The sequence below is a fragment of the Petromyzon marinus genome, unplaced genomic scaffold, assembly GCF_048934315.1.
Source record: "Petromyzon marinus isolate PM22_M1 ecotype Great Lakes invasive population unplaced genomic scaffold, UKy_Petmar_22M1.pri1.0 PM_Scaffold_39, whole genome shotgun sequence".
NCBI classification, from domain to species: Eukaryota; Metazoa; Chordata; class Hyperoartia; order Petromyzontiformes; family Petromyzontidae; genus Petromyzon; species Petromyzon marinus.
The window spans coordinates 710975-730650 of NW_027423379.1; positions in this window are offsets into that span (position 1 = coordinate 710975).

Consider the following 19676-nt stretch of genomic DNA (forward strand, 5'->3'; position numbering starts at 1 on the left):
ACGGGTCTGTGACGCCGTACCATCCCCTGCATCCGTATCCAGCCCTGCATGGGTTGGCTCGGCAGGAGGAAGGGCGGTCGGTCAGCGGAAGGGTGATGAAGTCCGTCGCTGCGGGGCTGGATCGTGCGGGGTCAGCGTCCGCAGCAGCAGCCAAGGGCTTCGCTGCCGCGGGCGGTAAAACAGAATCCCACGGGGGATCAATCTGCAAACCGCTCTGGCACGTCGGACACATCAGACCCTGGCAGGCCAATTGTTGGGGATGAAGAAGCAACGCCCGTAGGAAAGAATTGCGTCAACCGAAATGGGTGGACGAACCAACGACGGAGAGACCCCCGCCTCGAATGTGCACGCACTGTGGATGCCTAACCTCTACCACTTCAACAGGACCGTGCCATGGCCTGTGTAACTTGGGAGAGGTGCCCATCACCGACAGACCATGGCATGTCGCGGCCGGACCCGCGTGCACAACGCTCGTTGCGAGCCCGCGTTTTAGCGGCGTTGACCCGAGCCGCCTCCCGCGCCTCAGAAATCCGGCGCAGGGAGTCTCGGACGTGGTCAGGTAGGGTCCCCGTTCAGCGTCTCCATCAGTCGTGCCCAATTGGGTATCAATGGGGTGGCACGTTCTCCCTTCCGTACACGAGGGAAAACGGTGAGAATCCCGTGGAAGCGTGCGGGGCCATTCTATACACGGTGAGCACGCTCGGCGCGTGTAAATCCCAATCGGCCTGTTTTTCATTGACAGTGTGGCAAAGCATGACAGTCAGAGTACGATTCAGTCACGATAGAGTACGCCAATTGATCGGGCAAGGGCCATGCCATCGGCCACCGAGCAAAATATTCCACACCCACCAAAAGGTATTTGTTACCCCTGGGAGTGATCGGGAATGGGCCCAGGACATCAAGGGCCACCAGCTCGTTGATACGCGTGACCGAAATGGATCGCAACGGCGGAAGACATCTTTGGTGCGGCGGTTTCCGCCAAGTGCCGTCAGGGCAGGAACGTGATGCCGGGGCGAAAAGTAATTCCATTGCAGCGTCAGCAAAGTTTTTTGAACGCCGAGGTGCAACAATTTATCCCCATGCACATGATTGAGATAAAACGGCGCCGATACCCATGTCGCTGGCGTCGGTGTCTTAATATAAACGGCAAGGAAAAATCTGGATATTCGAGCGTCGGTGCATCGGATAAGCGACTGCCAGGTGGCTGCGTGTCTGGCTGGGTGACTGGCTGGGTGATTGGCTGGGTGACTGGCTTGTTAACTGACTGGGTGACTGGCTTGGTAACTGGCTGGGTGACTGGTTGGGTGACTGGCTGGGTGACTGGCTGGGTAGCTGCGTGTCTGTCTGGGTAACTGGCTGGGTGACTGGCTGGGTGACTGGCCGGGTGACTGGCCGGGTGGCTGCGTGTCTGTCTGTGTAACTGGCTGGGTGACTGGCTGGGTGACTGGTTGGGCGGCTGTGTGTCTGGCTGGGTGACTGGCTGGGTGACTGGCCGGGTGGCTGCGTGTCTGGCTGGGTAACTGGCTGGGTGACTGGCCAGGTGGCTGGTCGGGTGACTGCGTGGCTGGCTGGGTGACTTCTGCGTGTCTGGCTGGGTGACTGGCCGGGTTGCTGACTGGTTGGGTGACTGGCTGGGTCACTGGTTGGGTGTCTGGCTGGGTGGCTGTCTACGGGGCCGGTCTGGGCCAAGTCTCCCGCTTGAGGTGTCCCCCCCCCCACCTTCCCCCAAGGAGGCTCCCCGGTCACCTCGATGCAGCATGCCAGGTGGTCGTCGCGGCCGAAGGAGCGGAAGAGGTCCCTGCCGGTGGCCATCTTGGCGACGGTGCAGCCCAGGGAGCACGTGTCCGCGGCGCAGGTAACCGGGTAGCCCAGCAGCACCTCGGGGGCCACGTAAACGAGGGTGCCTTCTCTACGCTTGCGAAACGTGGACCCCCCTAATGGAACATCTTTGCCGGTTAGAAACATTTAGGTTGGCCTGCATATGATCCATCCTGGGTTTAACCAGGCTGGATTGTGTGAGGAGCTCACAAATCATTGAAAGATCTGGACAAAGTCCCATCGGTGAGCTCCTTTGACAGGCTAGGCTGCGTTGGCTGGGCCATGTAGCCCGCATGCCCAGCCACCGAATGCCTAAACAGCTTTTGTTCGGCCGGATCGAGGGGGCTAAACGGGCGCGGCACGGGCTAGAGAAGAGATGGAGTGACGTGGTACAGGAGGACGTGGAGCTGAGTGGACTTGCCGATGACTGGTAATAGCGTTGTAAAGATCAGCCTCTGTGGAGGAGGCTCGTGAAGGACGCTGCTGGGCAGTTGGAGGCAGTCGTCCTCCAACAACAACATGCAGAGTGCCGGGTGGCTAAAGCACAGCAAGTTGGCACAGTAATGGGGCACAGGTGGTGCATCAGCCAGTCATCTCAGTCATCTCAGTCAGTCAACCCGTGGCACTTGGGTCTGCCCCGTGACCTCCTACCAGCGGGCGTTCGACACTTCACGTGGCTTCAAGGTCCACATGGCCTGGCACAAGCGTCGTGGTGATGCCACTGCCACTTAGTGGTGAATGGCGGTTGTTGTTGTGGGTGTCTGTGTGTGTCTGTGTGAGTCTGTTTATGTCTGTGTGTGTGTGTGTGTCTGTGTGCGTCTGTATCCGGTAAAACAATCCCCTACCTCCTCGTGGTGCCGGACGGGCAACGCTGTCGTGGACAGTGCTGTGGGGGGGAGGGCCAATTCCGATTGTCCTTTCTCCTCATGGCGTCTGTGACCACCACAGCAGCTAAATTGGGGCTCTGGACAGGTGCAAGGGGCTGGTAACCCCTCCACCTTCAATTAACTACCACTAAACCACGACCGAAAAATGTAATTAACAAGCTTGTGATGGAGGCCCCGGGGGAGACAGGCGTCTATGACGTCTCCTGGCCAAACCTCATTTGTCGGAGCCAGAAGACTGAATATTTACCCTCAGGGCTCCTCCAGAAACAAAAAGCCACTACGGATGGCTACGTGGAACACTCACTGCGGAGGAGAGGCTGCCACTCCTCTGTGGGGAGTTGGACCGGTACCGCCTGGATCTCTGTGGTATTAAGGAGGTCCGGGGGACCGGTTCTGGCTCCTGCCACCATGAGGGGTGGACAGTCCTATACCCGGGGCAGGAGACTGCCAAACAACAGGGAGTGGCTCTTCTTCTGAACAAAAGAATGAAGGGGTGTGGGAGAGTGGTGGTGAGGTGTGGGAAGCTGTAAGCCCCAGGCTACTTTGGGCTCGACTTCCCATCAACCGGAGGCGAGGAGTAGTGGTCGTGGTTACTTATGCCCCCACTGAAGACGAACAGCCGTGGAGGGATGCAGGCAAGGCTGAGGAGTCAGATGCCTTCTATGATGCTAGGTGCTAGCTAAGGTGGCCCCTCGGGACAGAGTCATCTTGTTGGGTGACTTTAATGTCCGAGTTGGTCATGATGGTGGCATCTGGTCTAAAGTGATTGGAAGGCATGGGACAGATCAGCTCAATAACAAAGGTAGGAGGCTGCTAGATTTTTATGCAGCCCATGGGCTTGTAATTACCAACACGCTGTTCCGGCATCAGCGCATCCATACATCATGGATGCATGCCGGGTCCAATTAAAAACATCTGCTGGACTACGTAGTGATGGAACAGCAGATGCGGGCCCATGTCCTTGACACCAGGACCTACCGTGGAGCTGATCTACCCTCTGACCATCGACTAGTTATCTGTAAGATGCGCCTGCCATTCTTCACTCGGGTGGTGGGTGTACACCCAGGACCCATTCAAACCTAAGGTAGCCTGGTCTCAGCTAGCTGATGAAAGTTGCAAGCGAGAATTTCATCATCGCTTGCAGCTACGGTTGGCATCGTCTCCCACTCCTCCAGATGTCGAGGGCAAATGGGTGAGGTTTAGGACTGCGACTCAGACAGCTGCAATGGCTGCTTTGGGTACGCGGTCCAAACCTCCCCAAAGACATTGGCTGACAGAGGTGTTCAAGCTGGCTGAGAAAAAGCGACAGGCCTACTCTCATCAGCTACAGCATCCCACGTCAGAGAATGAGGAGGCTTACCGCAGCCTTCCCTCGGAGGTTTGGAGAGCCGTGAGGCGCTGCAAGGATGGGTGGTGGTCGTGGGTTGCTGAGGAGATGGAATCTGCCTCAATGGCCCGCGATCACAAATCCCTATTTAACTCCATCAAAAAAGTAACCTGCAGTGCCACACCTATTACAATCATTAGGGGAAAGAACGGTGATCCAATCTCCGACCACCAGGAACATGTTTGCAGATTTGCTGAGCATTTCTGTGAGGTCCTGGGGGAGGGGGAATCCCTCAGCCTGGAAAACATCATGGGACAAAGTGGGGATGACCCTGCTGAGGCTGCGGTGCCTCAAATATTGGAGAAAGTCACCCCTGTGAGTGGCTGGCTGAGGTGCCATCCATTGAGGAAGTACTGAAGTTGATCCAGAGTCTTAGACCAGGAAAAGCACCGGGCAGAGATGATCCCCAAAGCGAAATGCTGAGGGAGGGTGGCGTTTGTGCCAGACTGCCCTACATGACATCATAACAACATTCTGGGCCACTGGACAGGTTCCGCAGGATTGGAAGGATGCCTTGGTGGTCCCCCTCTTTAGGAAGGGGGACCGCACAGACTTTAACAACTACAAGGGCATCTGACTCCTCAGTGTGCCGGGAAAGGTCCTGGCAAGGATTATTTAACATCACCTTCTAGGCACGCTGAGGAGAGGCTTGCGGAGCCCCAATGCGGTTTCAGGAAAGGGGGGTCCTGCACAGATGCCATATTTTCTGTCCGTCTGCTACAGCAGAGGTGTAGGGAATTCCAACAAGACCTACATCTCTGCTTTATTGACCTGGCCAAGGCCTATGATACCATCAGTAGGCCTGGGCTCTGGGTAGTTCTTCGTGCTTTCGAAGTCCCTGACCCTTTGCTCATGATCATTAAGGACCATCATGATGGTGAGCGGGCCCGGGTAAAACTATGTGGCAGGGAGTCGGAGCCATTCCCTGTTCACCTTGGGGTGCGACAGGGATGTCCTCTGGCTCCAACATTATTTGACATCCATTTCGACCATGTAGTTCGTGAAGCCTTCAGTAGCTGTACCGGAGGAATTTCCATCTGGTACAGATACAATGGGAGGCTGATCAATGCCGGGGTGCGGTCAAGGGATGGCTCCTTATTGGTCAACCACGTTATGTATTTCGATGACCTGGTAATTGCGGCTCACTCAGAGGAGGAGTTGAAGGCACTGCTGCTGAAACTGGAGCATGCCAATACGAGGTGGGGCCTTACCATCAGCCCAACCAAAACGAAGCACCTGCCTGGGTATTTTGTACCATCGGACACTCCACCCCCACAACTCCCAATTGGTGATGGAGCAGTTGTGGAGAGAGTGGAGAGTTTCCCATATCTGGGCAGTGTACTCATGAGGTCTCAATCAGAATCAGTCGAGCGGCATTATCTTTTCTTCGGTTGCATAACGCTGTGTGGAAGCTACCTGGTCTGTCGCTCCGCATGAAGCTTCGGGTCTTCTCGGCCACGGTCATTCCCTCCCTTCTCTACACTTGCGAAACGTGGACCCCCCTAATGGAACATTTTCGCCGGCTAGAAACATTTAGGCTGGCCTGCCTACGATCAATCCTGGATTTAACCAGGCTGGATTGTGTGAGGAGCTCACAAATCCTCAAAAGATCTGGACAAAGTCCCATCGGTGAGCACCTCCGTCAGGCAAGACTGCGTTGGCTGGGCCATGTAGCCCGCATGCCCAATCACCGCATGCCCAAACAGCTTTTGTTCAGCCGGATCGAGGGGGCTAAACGAGCACGGCACAGGCTAGAAAATAGATGGAGTGATGTGGTACAAGAGGACGTGGAGCTGAGTGGACTTGCCGATGACTGGTACCAGCGGTGTCAAGATCGGCCTCAGTGGAGGAGGCTCGTGAAGGACGCTACTGGGCAGTTGGAGGCAGTCGCCCTCCAACAACAACGGAAGGCGGAGGAGCGACATTCACAACAACGAGCGGAGCGCCGGGTGGCTAAATCACAGCAAATTGGCACAGTAGGGGGCAAAGGTGGTGCATCAGCCAGTCATCTCAGTCAGTCAACCCGTGGCACCTGGGTCTGCCCCGTGACCTCCTGCCATCGGGCGTTCGACACTTCACGTGGCCTCAAGGTGCACATAGCCTGGCACAAGAGTCGTGGTGACGTCACCGCCACTTAGTGGCGAATGGCGGTTGTTGTTGTCGTCTGTGTGTGTTTCTGTGTGTGTCTGTGGGTGTGTCTGTGTGTGTCTGTGGGTGTGTGTGTCTGTGTGTGTGTCTGTGTGTGTCTGTGTGTGTATGTCTGTGTGTGTGTGTCTGTGTCTGTGTGTGTCTGTGGGTGTGTCTGTGGGTGTGTCTGTGTGTGTTTCTGTGTGGGTGTGTCTGTGTGTGTGTGTGTGTGAGTCTCACAAGGATGTAGTTGTTATCGTCGTCGTCATATCCCCCATTGGCGACGCCCCCTCGGCTTTCCTCCTCCCCCTCGTCCAAAGTAAAAAACCAAACCGCGTCCATGGCGGCGAGCTCCAGCTTCTGGCGCTTCGTCAGGGAAGTCTTGAAGATACGTTGGATCACTGCACACGTGACAACAACAACAACATCAGCCACAACAACTGAAGCTATCAACTAATTCTTTATACACCCACACCGCGTTATGCCCCCCCCCCAACCCGAAGTGGCTGGTGTCATCATCCTCATCATCATCATCCTCATGGTCATCATCATCATCATTGTCATCACCCCTTGGAAGCAAAATGCTCTAAACGCATTTTTCAACTCACTAGAAGAGACCCACATAGACTCGCAGAGACCCACAGAGACTCACAGAGACTCATAGAGACTCACAGAGACCCACAGAGACTCACAGAGACTCATAGAGACCCATGCTCATAGAGAACAACAGAGACCCACTGACACCCACAGAGATCCACAGAGACTCACAGAGACTCAAAGAGACCCATACTCATTTTTTACCATAGAGACCCACAGAGATCCACAGATACCCACACTCATAGAGAACAACAGAGACCCACTGGCCCCCCGCGGCACTCCACATGGACGCACCATCCCCCTTCATTAATAATCATGAGCAGGTGACGAATGTCAAACTTCTTTCGCACCGTACGTTGACAACCGTGCTAATGTATGGGTCTATATGGGTGTCTCTGTGGATCTATGGGGTCTCCATGGGTGCCTCTGTGTGTCTCGGTGTGTCTATGGGTGTCTGTGTGTGTCTATGGGTGTCTCTGTGGGTCTATGGGTGTCTCTGTGCATCTCTGTAGGGCTCTGTGGGTCTCTGTGTGAGTCTGTGAGTCTCTGTGTGAGTCTGTGGGTCTCTGTGAGCCTGTGGCTCTGTGTGAGTCTATGGGTCTCTGTGTGAGCCCGTGGGTCTCGGTGTGAGTCTGTGGGTCTCTGTGTGAGACTATGGGTCTTTGTGCGAGCCTGTGGGTCTCTGTGTGAGACTGTAGGTCTCTGTGTGAGTCTATGGGTCTCTGTGTGAGCCTGTGGGTCTCTGTGTGAGCCTGTGTGTCTCTGTGTGAGTCTGTAGGTCTCTGTGTGAGTCTGTGCGCTAACCACTGCACCACCGCTCCCTACACACGCACAATGCGCTAACCACTGCACCACCACTCCCTACACACACACACAGTGCGCTAACCACTGCAACCACCGCTCCCCATACACACACAGTGCGCTAACCACTGCACCACCGCTCCACAGACACAGTGCGCTAACCACTGCACCACCGCTCCCCACACACACACAGTGCACTAATCACTGCACCACCGCTCCCCACACACACACAGTGCGCTAACCAATGCACCACCGCTCCACAAACAGTGCGCTAACCACTGCACCACCGCTCCCCACAGAGACTCACCACACAGAGACCCACAGACTCATCACACAGAGACCCATAGACTCACCACACAGAGACCCACAGACTCACCACACAGACAGCCACAGACTCACCACACAGACACCCACAGACTCACCACACGGAGACCCACAGACTCACCACACAGAGACCCACAGACTCACCACACAGACACCCACAGACTCACAACAAAGAGACCCACAGACTCACCATACAGAGACCCAGACTCACCACACAGAGACCCACAGACTCACCACACAGACACCCACAGACTCACCACACAGACACCCACAGACTCACCACACAGAGACCGACAGACTCACCACACAGAGACCCACAGACTCACCACACAGAGACCGACAGACTCACCACACAGAGACCCACAGACTCACCACACAGACACCCACAGACTCACCACACAGAGACCCACAGACTCACCACACAGAGACCCACACACTCACCACACAGAGACCCACAGACTCACCACACGGAGACCCACAGACTCACCACATGGAGACCCACAGACTCACCACACAGAGACCCACAGACTCACCACACAGAGACCCACAGACTCACCACACAGAGACCCACAGACTCAACACACAGAGACCCAGACTCACCACAAGGAGACCCACAGACTCACCACAAGGAGACCCACAGACACACCACACAGAGGCCCACAGACTCACCACACAGAGACCCACAGACTCACCACACAGAGACCCACAGACTCACCACACAGAGGCCCACAGACTCACCACACAGAGACCCACAGACTCACCACACAGAGACCCACAGACTCACCACACAGAGACCCACAGACTCACCACACAGAGCAGCGTGTGGGCACCTTCAGGCTGAGTCGACCTTGAGGAGGCCCAGACAGGGTTCAGATTTTCCCGCCACCGCCTCCACTCGTCCCGACCCGGAAGCGGAAGTAGAATCTGTAGATTGAGTGGCGCCCGGCTGCCGGGGGCGTGGCCGCGTTATCTCACGTCACTCGGCAGGGGCGTGGCTCTGCGTGGGCGTGGCTAGGAGTGGGCGTGGTCACTTCCGTCGCACTGAACGTCATCGGTGACGTCACGCGACCACGTGGCTCGTCAGTTGGCGACGGACGTGAAGGAGGCGGCTGCTTTTTCGTCTTCAGCGTCGACATCTTCAGATTCTTCATCATCCTAATCGCCGAGCACCTTCTGCTGAAGCCATTGACGTGGTGAGTTGTGTGGGTCAGTGTTGTGGGTCTGTGGTGAGTTGTCTGGGTCCGTGGTGAGTTGTGTGGGTCTGTGTTGTGGATCCGTGGTGAGTTGTGTGGGTTCTTGGTGAGAGTGTTGGTTCGTGGTGAGTTGTGTGGGTCCTTATTGTGGCTTATTGGTGAGTGTGGGTGTCCGTGGTGAGGATTCATGGTGAGTTGTGAGAGTCCGTGGTGAGGATGTGGGTTCGTGGTGAGTTGTGTGGGTTCGTGGTGATGTGGGTTTGTGGTGAGTTGTGTGGGTTCGTGGTGAGGATGTGGGTTTGTGGCGAGTTGTGTGGGTTCGTGGTGAGGATGTGGGTTTGTGGTGAGTTGTGTGGGTTCGTGGTGAGGATGTGGGTTCTTGGTTTGTCGTGTGGGTTCGTGGTGAGGATGTGGGTTTGTGGTGAGTTGTGTGGGTCCGTGGTGAGGATGTGGGTTTGTGGTGAGTTGTGTGGGTTCGTGGTGAGGATGTGGGTTCTTGGTTTGTTGTGTGGGTTCGTGGTGAGGATGTGGGTTTGTGGTGAGTTGTGTGGGTCCGTGGTGAGGATGTGGGTTTGTGGTGAGTTGTGTGGGTTCGTGGTGAGGATGCGGGTTCTTGGTTTGTTGTGTGGGTTCGTGGTGAGGATGTGGGTTTGTGGTGAGTTGTGTGGGTCCGTGGTGAGGATGTGGGTTTGTGGTGAGTTGTGAGGGTTCGTGGTGAGGATGTGGGTTTGTGGTGAGTTGTGTGGGTCCGTGGTGAGGATGTGGGTTTGTGGTGAGTTGTGAGGGTTCGTGGTGAGGATGTGGGTTTGTGGTGAGTTGTGAGGGTTCGTGGTGAGGATGTGGGTTTGTGGTGAGTTATGAGGGTTCGTGGTGAGGATGTGGGTTCTTGGTGAGGGTTGGTGGGTTCGTGGTGAGGATGTGGGTTTGTGGTGCGTGAGTCCATGCTAACAATGTGGCTGCTTTTTCGTCTTCAGCGTCGACATCTTCAGATTCTTCATCATCCTAATCGCCGAGCACCTTCTGCTGAAGCCATTGACGTGGTGAGTTGTGTGGGTCAGTGTTGTGGGTCTGTGGTGAGTTGTCTGGGTCCGTGGTGAGTTGTGTGGGTCCGTGTTGTGGATCCGTGGTGAGTTGTGTGGGTTCTTGGTGAGAGTGTTGGTTCGTGGTGAGTTGTGTGGGTCCTTATTGTGGCTTATTGGTGAGTGTGGGTGTCCGTGGTGAGGATTCATGGTGAGTTGTGAGGGTTCATGGTGAGGATGTGGGTTTGTGGTGCGTGAGTCCATGCTAACAATGTGAGTCCACGTGGTAGCGGTGCAATCGCCCTCCACTGAACTCTGCCTGACTCTCCCCACCCTCCACTCTCCACGCAGAGACACCGAGAGATTTACGGAGCACAGCAACGCCATGCAGGTAGGCGTGGCCCCCTCCACTCAACATATGAACACCACCCTAACTTACAAACACCACCCACACTTACAAACACCACCCACACTTACGAACACCACCCACACTTACAAACACCACCCACACTTACAAACACCACCCTAACTTACAAACACCACCCACACTTACAAACACCACCCACACTTACGAACACCACCCACACTTACAAACACCACTCACACTTACAAACACCACCCTAACTTACAAACACCACCCACACTTACAAACACCACCCACACTTACAAACACCATCCACACTTACAAACACCACTCACACTTACAAACACCACCCTCACTTACAAACACCACCCACACTTACAAACACCACCCACACTTACAAACACCACCCACACTTACAAACACCACAAACACCACTCACACTTACAAACACCACCCACACTTACAAACACCACCCTCACTTACAAACACCACCCTCACTTACGAACACCACTCTCACTTACAAACACCACCCTCACTTACAAACACCACCCTCACTTACAAACGCCACCCTCACTTACAAACACCACCCTCACTTACAAACACCACCCTCACTTACGAACACCACCCTCACTTACAAACACCACCCTCACTTACAAACACCACCCACACTTACAAACACCACCAACACTTACAAACACCACTCACACTTACAAACACCATCCACTATTACAAACACCACCCACACTTACAAACACCACCCACACTTACAAACACCACCCACACTTACAAACACCACCCACACCTGTGAACACCACTCACACTTACAAACACCACCTATATATGTATACATATGTATGTATGTGTATATATGTATGTATGAATGTGTATGTGTGTGTGTGTATGAATGTGTATGTATGTGTGTATGTGTGTATATATATGTATCTATGAATGTGTATGTGTGTATGAATGTGTATGTATGTGTGTGTGCATGTGTGTGTATGTGTGTGTGTATGCGTGTATGTGTATATGTGTGTATATATGTATGTGTGTGTATGTGTGTGTATGTATGGATTTGTGTGCGTGTAGACGAGGCAAGCTGGACCGAGTGGGAGGCAGCCTCCGCCTATCACCAGGTGGAGTGCGCTGACCGCCAGCTCCATGTTAATCCGCAGCAAATCACCCAAAGGTAAGAACGAGAGAGGAGCAGGAGAATCATCAAAGTCTAAGAATGATGGCAGCTCAAATCAAAGCAGCTCAACCAAGTGGGCTGATATCATCGTCATCATCATCGTCGTCATCATCATCATCATCGTCGGCATCATCATTGTCGCTGTCGCGTGGAAATGCTTAGCAGCAGCCAAATAACACTTGGATTCAAGCGGGGTGATGTTGATAGAGACCCGACAAACCCACAGAGACACCCATAGACCCACAGAGACACTCATAGACACCCATAGACACTCATAGACACCCATAGACACCCATAGACACTCATAGACACACAGAGACAAACAGAGGCACCCGTAGACACACAAAGACCCACATAGACACCCAGACCCATAGAGACCCACAGATGCACCGATAGAGACCCTACAAACCCACAGAGACACCCATAGACCCACAGAGGCAACCACAGAGACCCCGTGGACCCACAGAGACAGCCATAGAGACCCATACATTAACACGGTTGGCAACGTACGGTGCAAAAAGAAGTTTAACTTTCGTAGATGCAACCTGTACCGCCACGTGGGTCTACATTAGCGTTGAAGGGTTCCCAACGACTCGGAGGTTTAGGGGCTTTCGCCGTAAGTTTACTCGAAGCTTATTTCAGTACACGAGGGTGTAACAACTTCCCCAGGGGTCCCGGGCTACGTCCCACTAGCCCCCCCGTCACAGCCGGCTGCCCCGTGCTGCCTCCTCTGCGTCCGACCGTGGGTTCAGCCAACCCGGCCGACCGAGGAGCGCGGTCACCTCCAGCCCTGTACGCTGTGCTATCCCCTACTCCTACCCTCTTGCCCCTGGCTCCCCCCGTTCCACCCTACTCTGAGCCCCGGCTCCAGCAACGACCCCGCCTACGTCACGGGGTTCCCCTTTTTATACCAAGGGGAGACGTGACGTCATGGAGCCGCCCGGCGCGCATGACGTCACGTTTCCATTTGACTCCTCTGCATTAGTAAAGGTCTCTGGTGAGTCTCTGTGAGTCTCTGTGGGTGTCAGTGGGTCTCTGTGGCTCTCTGTGGGTCTCTATTAGTCTCGGTGGGTCTCTTTGAGTCTCTGTGGGTCTCTTTGAGTCTGTAGAAAAATGCGTTTAGAGCATTTTTCTGCCACGTGGTGATGACGATGATGACGACGACGATGATGAGGATGATGACGACGGTGATGATTACGACGATGATGATGACACCAGCCACTTTGGGGGGGGGGGGGGCATAACGCGGTGTGTGTGTATACAAAACAAGTTGATAGCTTCAGTTGTTGTGGCTGATGTTGTTGTTGTTGTCACTTGTGCAGCGATCCAGCGTATCTTCAAGACTTCCCTGACTAAGCGCCAGAAGCTGGAGCTCGCCGCCATGGACGCGGTTTGGTTTTTTACTTTGGACGAGGGGGAGGAGGAAAGCCGAGGGGGCGTCGCCAATGGAGGATATGACGACGACGATAACAACTACATCCTTGTGAGACTCACACACACAGACACACAGACACACACACACACAGACACACACACAGACACACACACACACAGACACACACACACAGACACACACACACACAGACACACACACAGACACACACACACAGACACAGACACACAGACACAGACACACAGACACACACAGATACACAGACACACACAGACACACACACACAGACACACACACAGACACAGACACACACAGACACAGACACATACATACAAACACAGACACACAGACACACACAGACACACACACAGACACACACACACAGACACACACACAACTACATCCCTGTGAGACTCACACACGAGACAAAGATCCCCTATATAGCCTTCACAGACTGTAGGGGCAAGTGCTGTTAGCGAGCACCTATGAAGGCCAGAACGTTACACGAGGGGGTGGGTGGCCAGCACCACGACCGACCGCCTTTGTCTCCCCAGTGGCGATGTTTACACACCGCACCAGCTACTCATTTGAGGCTGAGTCGACCTAGGGGAGGCCAGGGACCGGTTCAGATAATCGTCACTGTTGGTGTTGGCCGTGAGTGGGAATCGAACCCGGGTCGCCGGGTTCATAGCGCAGCGTAACGCTAACCGCTGCACCACCGCTCCCCACACACACAGACACACACAGACACACACAGACACACACAGACCCCCAATTTGACCTTCACCCTGATGCTTCCCGTGACCTCCCCGTGACCCCACTTTGACCTTCACCCTGACCACTCCGCGTGACCTCCCCCGTGACCCCTGCAAGGTCCAGAACGAGCACTTCCACTACCGCTTCGAGCTGAACAAGAAGATTGGGCATGGTGGACAGGGCGTGGTGGTGCAGTGTCTGGACCACAAGACTCGGACGATGGTGGCGCTCAAGATCCTCGCCTCGCCCTCCAAGTGAGTGGGCCCTGGTGCAGCGGTGCAGTCAACAGCAACAGCAGCACCAACAACAACAACAACAACGATGTCAACAACAACAATGGGCCAACTATGGGACTGCTGTTGAGTGTTAGCTCACAGTGACAACAATAACAAACTATGGCTGAAACAACCTTTACTTGACTCTCCCTCGCTCGAGCACCCACCACCATCACGACCACTACCACCACCATCACCACCACCACTGTCACCACCATCACCACCATCACACTACCACCACCCCTCTCTCCCTACCACCACCACCACCACCACCATCACGACCACTGCCACCACCATCACCATCACACTACCACCACCCCTCTCTCCCTACCACCACCACCACCATCACGACCAATGCCACCACCATCACCACCATCACACTACCACCACCACCATCACACTACCACCACCATCACGACCACTGCCACCACCCCTCTCTCTCTACCACCACCACACTACCACCATCACACTACCACCACCCCTCTCTCCCTACCACCACCACCACCATCACGACCACTGCCACCACCATCACGACCACTACCACCGCCCCTCTCTCCCTACCACCACCACCACCATCAGCACCATCACACTACCACCACCATCACACTGCCACCACTACCATCACGACCACTACCACCACCATCACACTACCACCACCATCACGACCACCACCACCATCACACTACCACCACCACCATCACACTACCACCAACACCACCATCACACTACCACCCCCACACTACTACCATCACGACCACTACCACCACCATCACACCACCACCATCACCATCACCATCACACTACCACCACCATCACCACCACTACCACCACCCCTCTCTCCCTACCCCCACCACCACCACCATCACCACCACCAGCACCACCATCCCCACACTACCACCACCACCCCCTCCCTACCACCACCCTTCCCCACCATCACCACCATCCCTCCTCTACGTTACGTCTAAACTCTCTGTCTCTGTGTCTCTGTGTCTCTCTCTGTGCACTCGCTCACTCGCTCGCAGCTCCAGGCAAGAGGACAACCAGCTTAGAGAGATCCAGATGTCTATGGAGCTGCAGAGCCAACGTAGCGACGTGGACTTCAACGTTGCAAAAGTCCTGGAGACTTTCTCCTTCCGAGGCCACAAATGCCTCGTCATGGAGCTGTTGAGGTACGAACAGCACCAGCACCAGCACCACTCACTCACTCACCATCACCACTACCGCCATCACCACCACTCACTCAACATCACCACCACCACTCACTCACCATCACCAGTACCACCATCACCACCACTCACTCACCATCACCACCACCACCACTCACTCACTTACCATCACCAGGACCACTACCACGACCACCACTCACTCACCATCACCATTACCACCATCACCAACACTCACTCACTCATTCAGCATCACCACCATCACCACCACCACCACTCACTCACCATTACCACTACCACCATCACCACCACCACTCACTCACCATCACCAATACCACCATCACCACCACTCACTCACTCACTATCACCACTACCACCACACCACCATCACCACCACCACAACCACTCACCATCACCACCACCACCACCACTCACTCACCATCACCACTACCACCATCACCACCATCACCACAACCACTCACTCACCATCACCACTACCACCATCACCACTCACTCACCATCACCACCACCACTCACTCACCATCACCACTACCACCATCACCACCACTCACTTAATCACCATCACAACTACCACCCCAGCACCAGCACCACCACCACTCACTCACCATCACCACTACCACCATCACCACCACCACTCACTCACTCACCATCACCACTACCATCACACCACCAGCACCACCACCACTCACCCACCATCACCACTACCACCATCACCACCACTCACTCACTCACTCACCATCACCACTACCACCATGACCACCACTCACTCACTCACTCACCAACACCACTACCACCACACCACCAGCACCACCACAACTCACTCACTCACCATCACCACTACCACCATCACCACCACTCACTCACCATCACCACCACTACTCACTCACCATCACCACTACCACCAGCACAACCACCACTCACTCACTCACTCACCATCACCACTACCACCATCACCACCACCACCATCACCACCACCACCACTCACTCACCATCACCACTACCACCACCACCACAACCACCATTCACTCACTCACTCACCATCACCACTACCACCACACCACCAGCACCACCACCACTCACACACTCACCATCACCACTACCACCACCACCACACCACCAGCAACACCAGCCACTCACTCACTCACCATCACCACTACCACCATCACCACCACTCACTCACTCACTCACCATCACCACTACCACCATCACCACCACTCACTCACCATCAGCACTACCACCATCACCACCATCAACACCACCACCACCACTCACTCACTCACCATCACCACTACCACCATCAGCACCACTAACCCACCAACACACTACCACCATCACCACCATCACCACCACCACTCACTCACCATCACCACTACCGCCATCACCACCACTCACTCACTCACCATCACCACTACCACCATCACTCACTCACTCACCATCACCACCACTCACCATCACCACTACCACCATCACCACCCACTCACCACCACCACACCACCACCCACAGAGACCCACAGAGAGGGGCATCGCTGACGCCTCTGTCTCCCCGTCACAGCACGAACCTCCATCGGCTACTCAGAGACATGGGGCAGGGGCACATCGACGAGGACATCGCGAGGGCCTACACCAGGGGCATCCTCCGCTTCCTCGCCTACGCCAAGTCCCGGGGCATCGTCCACGGGGACATCAAGCCGGTGAGCGGAGGGCAGGCTGGGGGCGCGGACGCTCGCTTTGACGCTCGGCACTCTGACAGATGTAGATGTCACTGGTTCTTCACGTTCTGTAGACGCAGATGCCACTGGTTCTTCACGTTCTGTAGACGCAGATGCCACTGGTTCTTCACGTTCTGTAGATGCCACTGGTTCTTCACGTTCTGTAGATGTAGATGCCACTGGTCCTTCACGTTCTGTAGATGCAGATGCCACTGGTTCTTCACATTCTGTAAATGTAGATGCCACTGGTTCTTCACGTTCTGTAGATGCCACTGGTTCTTCACGTTCTGTAGATGTAGATGCCACTGGTCCTTCACGTTCTGTAGATGTAGATGCCACTGGTTCTTCATGTTCCGTAGATGTAGATGCCACTGGTTCTTCACGTTCTGTAGATGTAGATGCCACTGGTTCTTCACATTCTGTAGACGCAGACGCCACTGGTTCTTCACCTTTTGCAGATGTAGATGCCACTGATTCTTCACGTTCTGTAGATGTAGACGCCACTGGTTCTTCACGTTCTATAGATTTAGATGTCACTAGTTCTTCACATTCTGTAGATGTAGATGCCACTGGTTCTTCATGTTCTGTAGATGTAGATGCCACTGGTTTTTCACGTTATGTAGATGTAGATGCCACTGGTTCTTCACGTTCTGTAGATGTAGATGCCACTGGTCCTTCACGTTCTGTAGAAGCAGATGCAACTGGTTCTTCACGTTCTGTAGATGTAGATGCCACTGGTTCTTCACATTCTGTAGACACAGATGCCACTGGTTCTTCATGTTCTGCAGATGTAGACGCCATTGGTTCTTCACGTTCTGTAGATGTAGATGCCACTGGTTCTTCACGTTCTGCAGATGTAGATGCCACTGGTTCTTCCCGTTCTGCAGATATCGATGGCACTGGTTCTTCACGTTCTGCAGATGTAGATGTCATTCGTTCTTCACGTTCTGCAGTTGTAGATGCCACTGGTTCTTCACGTTCTGCAGATGTAGATGCCACTGGTTCTACACGTTCTGTAGATGTAGATGCCACTGGTTCTTCATGTTCTGTAGATGTAGACGCCACTGGTTCTTCACATTCTGTAGACGTACATGTCACTGGTCCTTCACATTCAGCAGATGTAGATTGCCACTGGATGTTCACGTTCTGCAGATGTAGATGCCACCATCGCCATCTATCGAACTTATGAACTCTCGGTTCTGAACAGCAGCAACTTGAGCGTACGGACTGGGTTTGGTTCGTATCTCTGAAAGTTCGCAAGCTGAACGTTCATAAGTAGAGGTAGTCACCGTACATAGACGTACAGTCCTAGAGAGTGCTCGCCGCCTTGACCCCGCTGAGTGTGAATCCTCTCTCTCCCTGCCGCTCGCTCCCCATCCAGCGCAACATTCTGGTGAAAAACATCGCGAGCCGCGTTGCCAGAGTCACCGACTTCGGCCTCAGCTTCTTTGTGGACCGTCCACGTGAGTGGTGACCCCCCTACACCTGCACGTGTGTGGGTGTGTGTGGGTGTGTGTGGGTGTGTGTGGGTGTGTGGGTGTGTGGGTGTCTGTGCGTGTGGGTGTCTGTGTGTGTGGGTGTGTGTGTGTGTGGGTGTCTGTGTGTGTGGGTGTGTGTGGGTGTGTGGGTGTGTGTGGGTGTCTGTGTGTGTGGGTGTCTGTGTGTGTGTGTGGGTGTCTGTGTGTGTGGGTTTCTCCACCCACCCACCCACCCACCACCACCCCCCACACACGCACGTACCCAGTCCACATTCACCATCACCGCCGCTGTCGCTTGCCGTCATCCACACAGCCCCGTGCGTGGGAGGCACCCTCGTCTACATGGCGCCCGAGGTGCTGCTGGGCTACCCGGTCACCTGCGCCGCGGACACGTGGTCCCTGGGCTGCACCGTCGCCAAGATGGCCACCGGCAGGGACCTCTTCCGCTCCTTCGGCCACGACGACCACCTGGCATGCTGCATCGAGGTGACCGGGGAGCCTCCTTGGGGGAAGGCGGGGGGGGACACCTCAAGCGGGAGACTTGGCCCAGACCGGCCCCGCAGACATCCACCCAGCCGGCCACCCAGCCAGTCACCCAGCCAGTCACCCAGCCAGTCACCCAGCCAGTCACCCAGTCAGACACCCAGCCAGTCACCTGGCCAGTCACCCAGCCAGTCACCCAGCCAGCCACCCAGTCAGACACCCAGCCAGTCACCCAGCCAGTCATGCAGCCAGTCCCGCAGCCAGCCACATGGCCAGTCACCCAGCCAGTCACGCAGCCAGTCACCCAGTCAGACACCCAGCCAGTCACCCAGCCAGTCACCCAGCCAGTCACCTAGCCAGTTATCCAGCCAGTCACCCAGCCAGACACGCAGCCAGTCACCCAGATAGTCACCCAGCCAGTCACCCAGCCAGTCACCCAGCCAGTCACGCAGCCAGCCACCTGGCCAGTCACCCAGCCAGTCACCCAGCCAGTCACGCAGCCAGTCACCCAGCCAGTCACCCAGTCAGACACCCAGCCAGTCACCCAGCCAGTCACCCAGCCAGTCACCTGGCCAGTTACCCAGCCAGTCACCCAGCCAGACACGCAGCCAGTCACCCAGCTAGTCACCTGGCCAGTTACACAGCCAGTCACCTAGCCAGTCACCCAGCCAGTCACCCAGCTAGCCACCTGG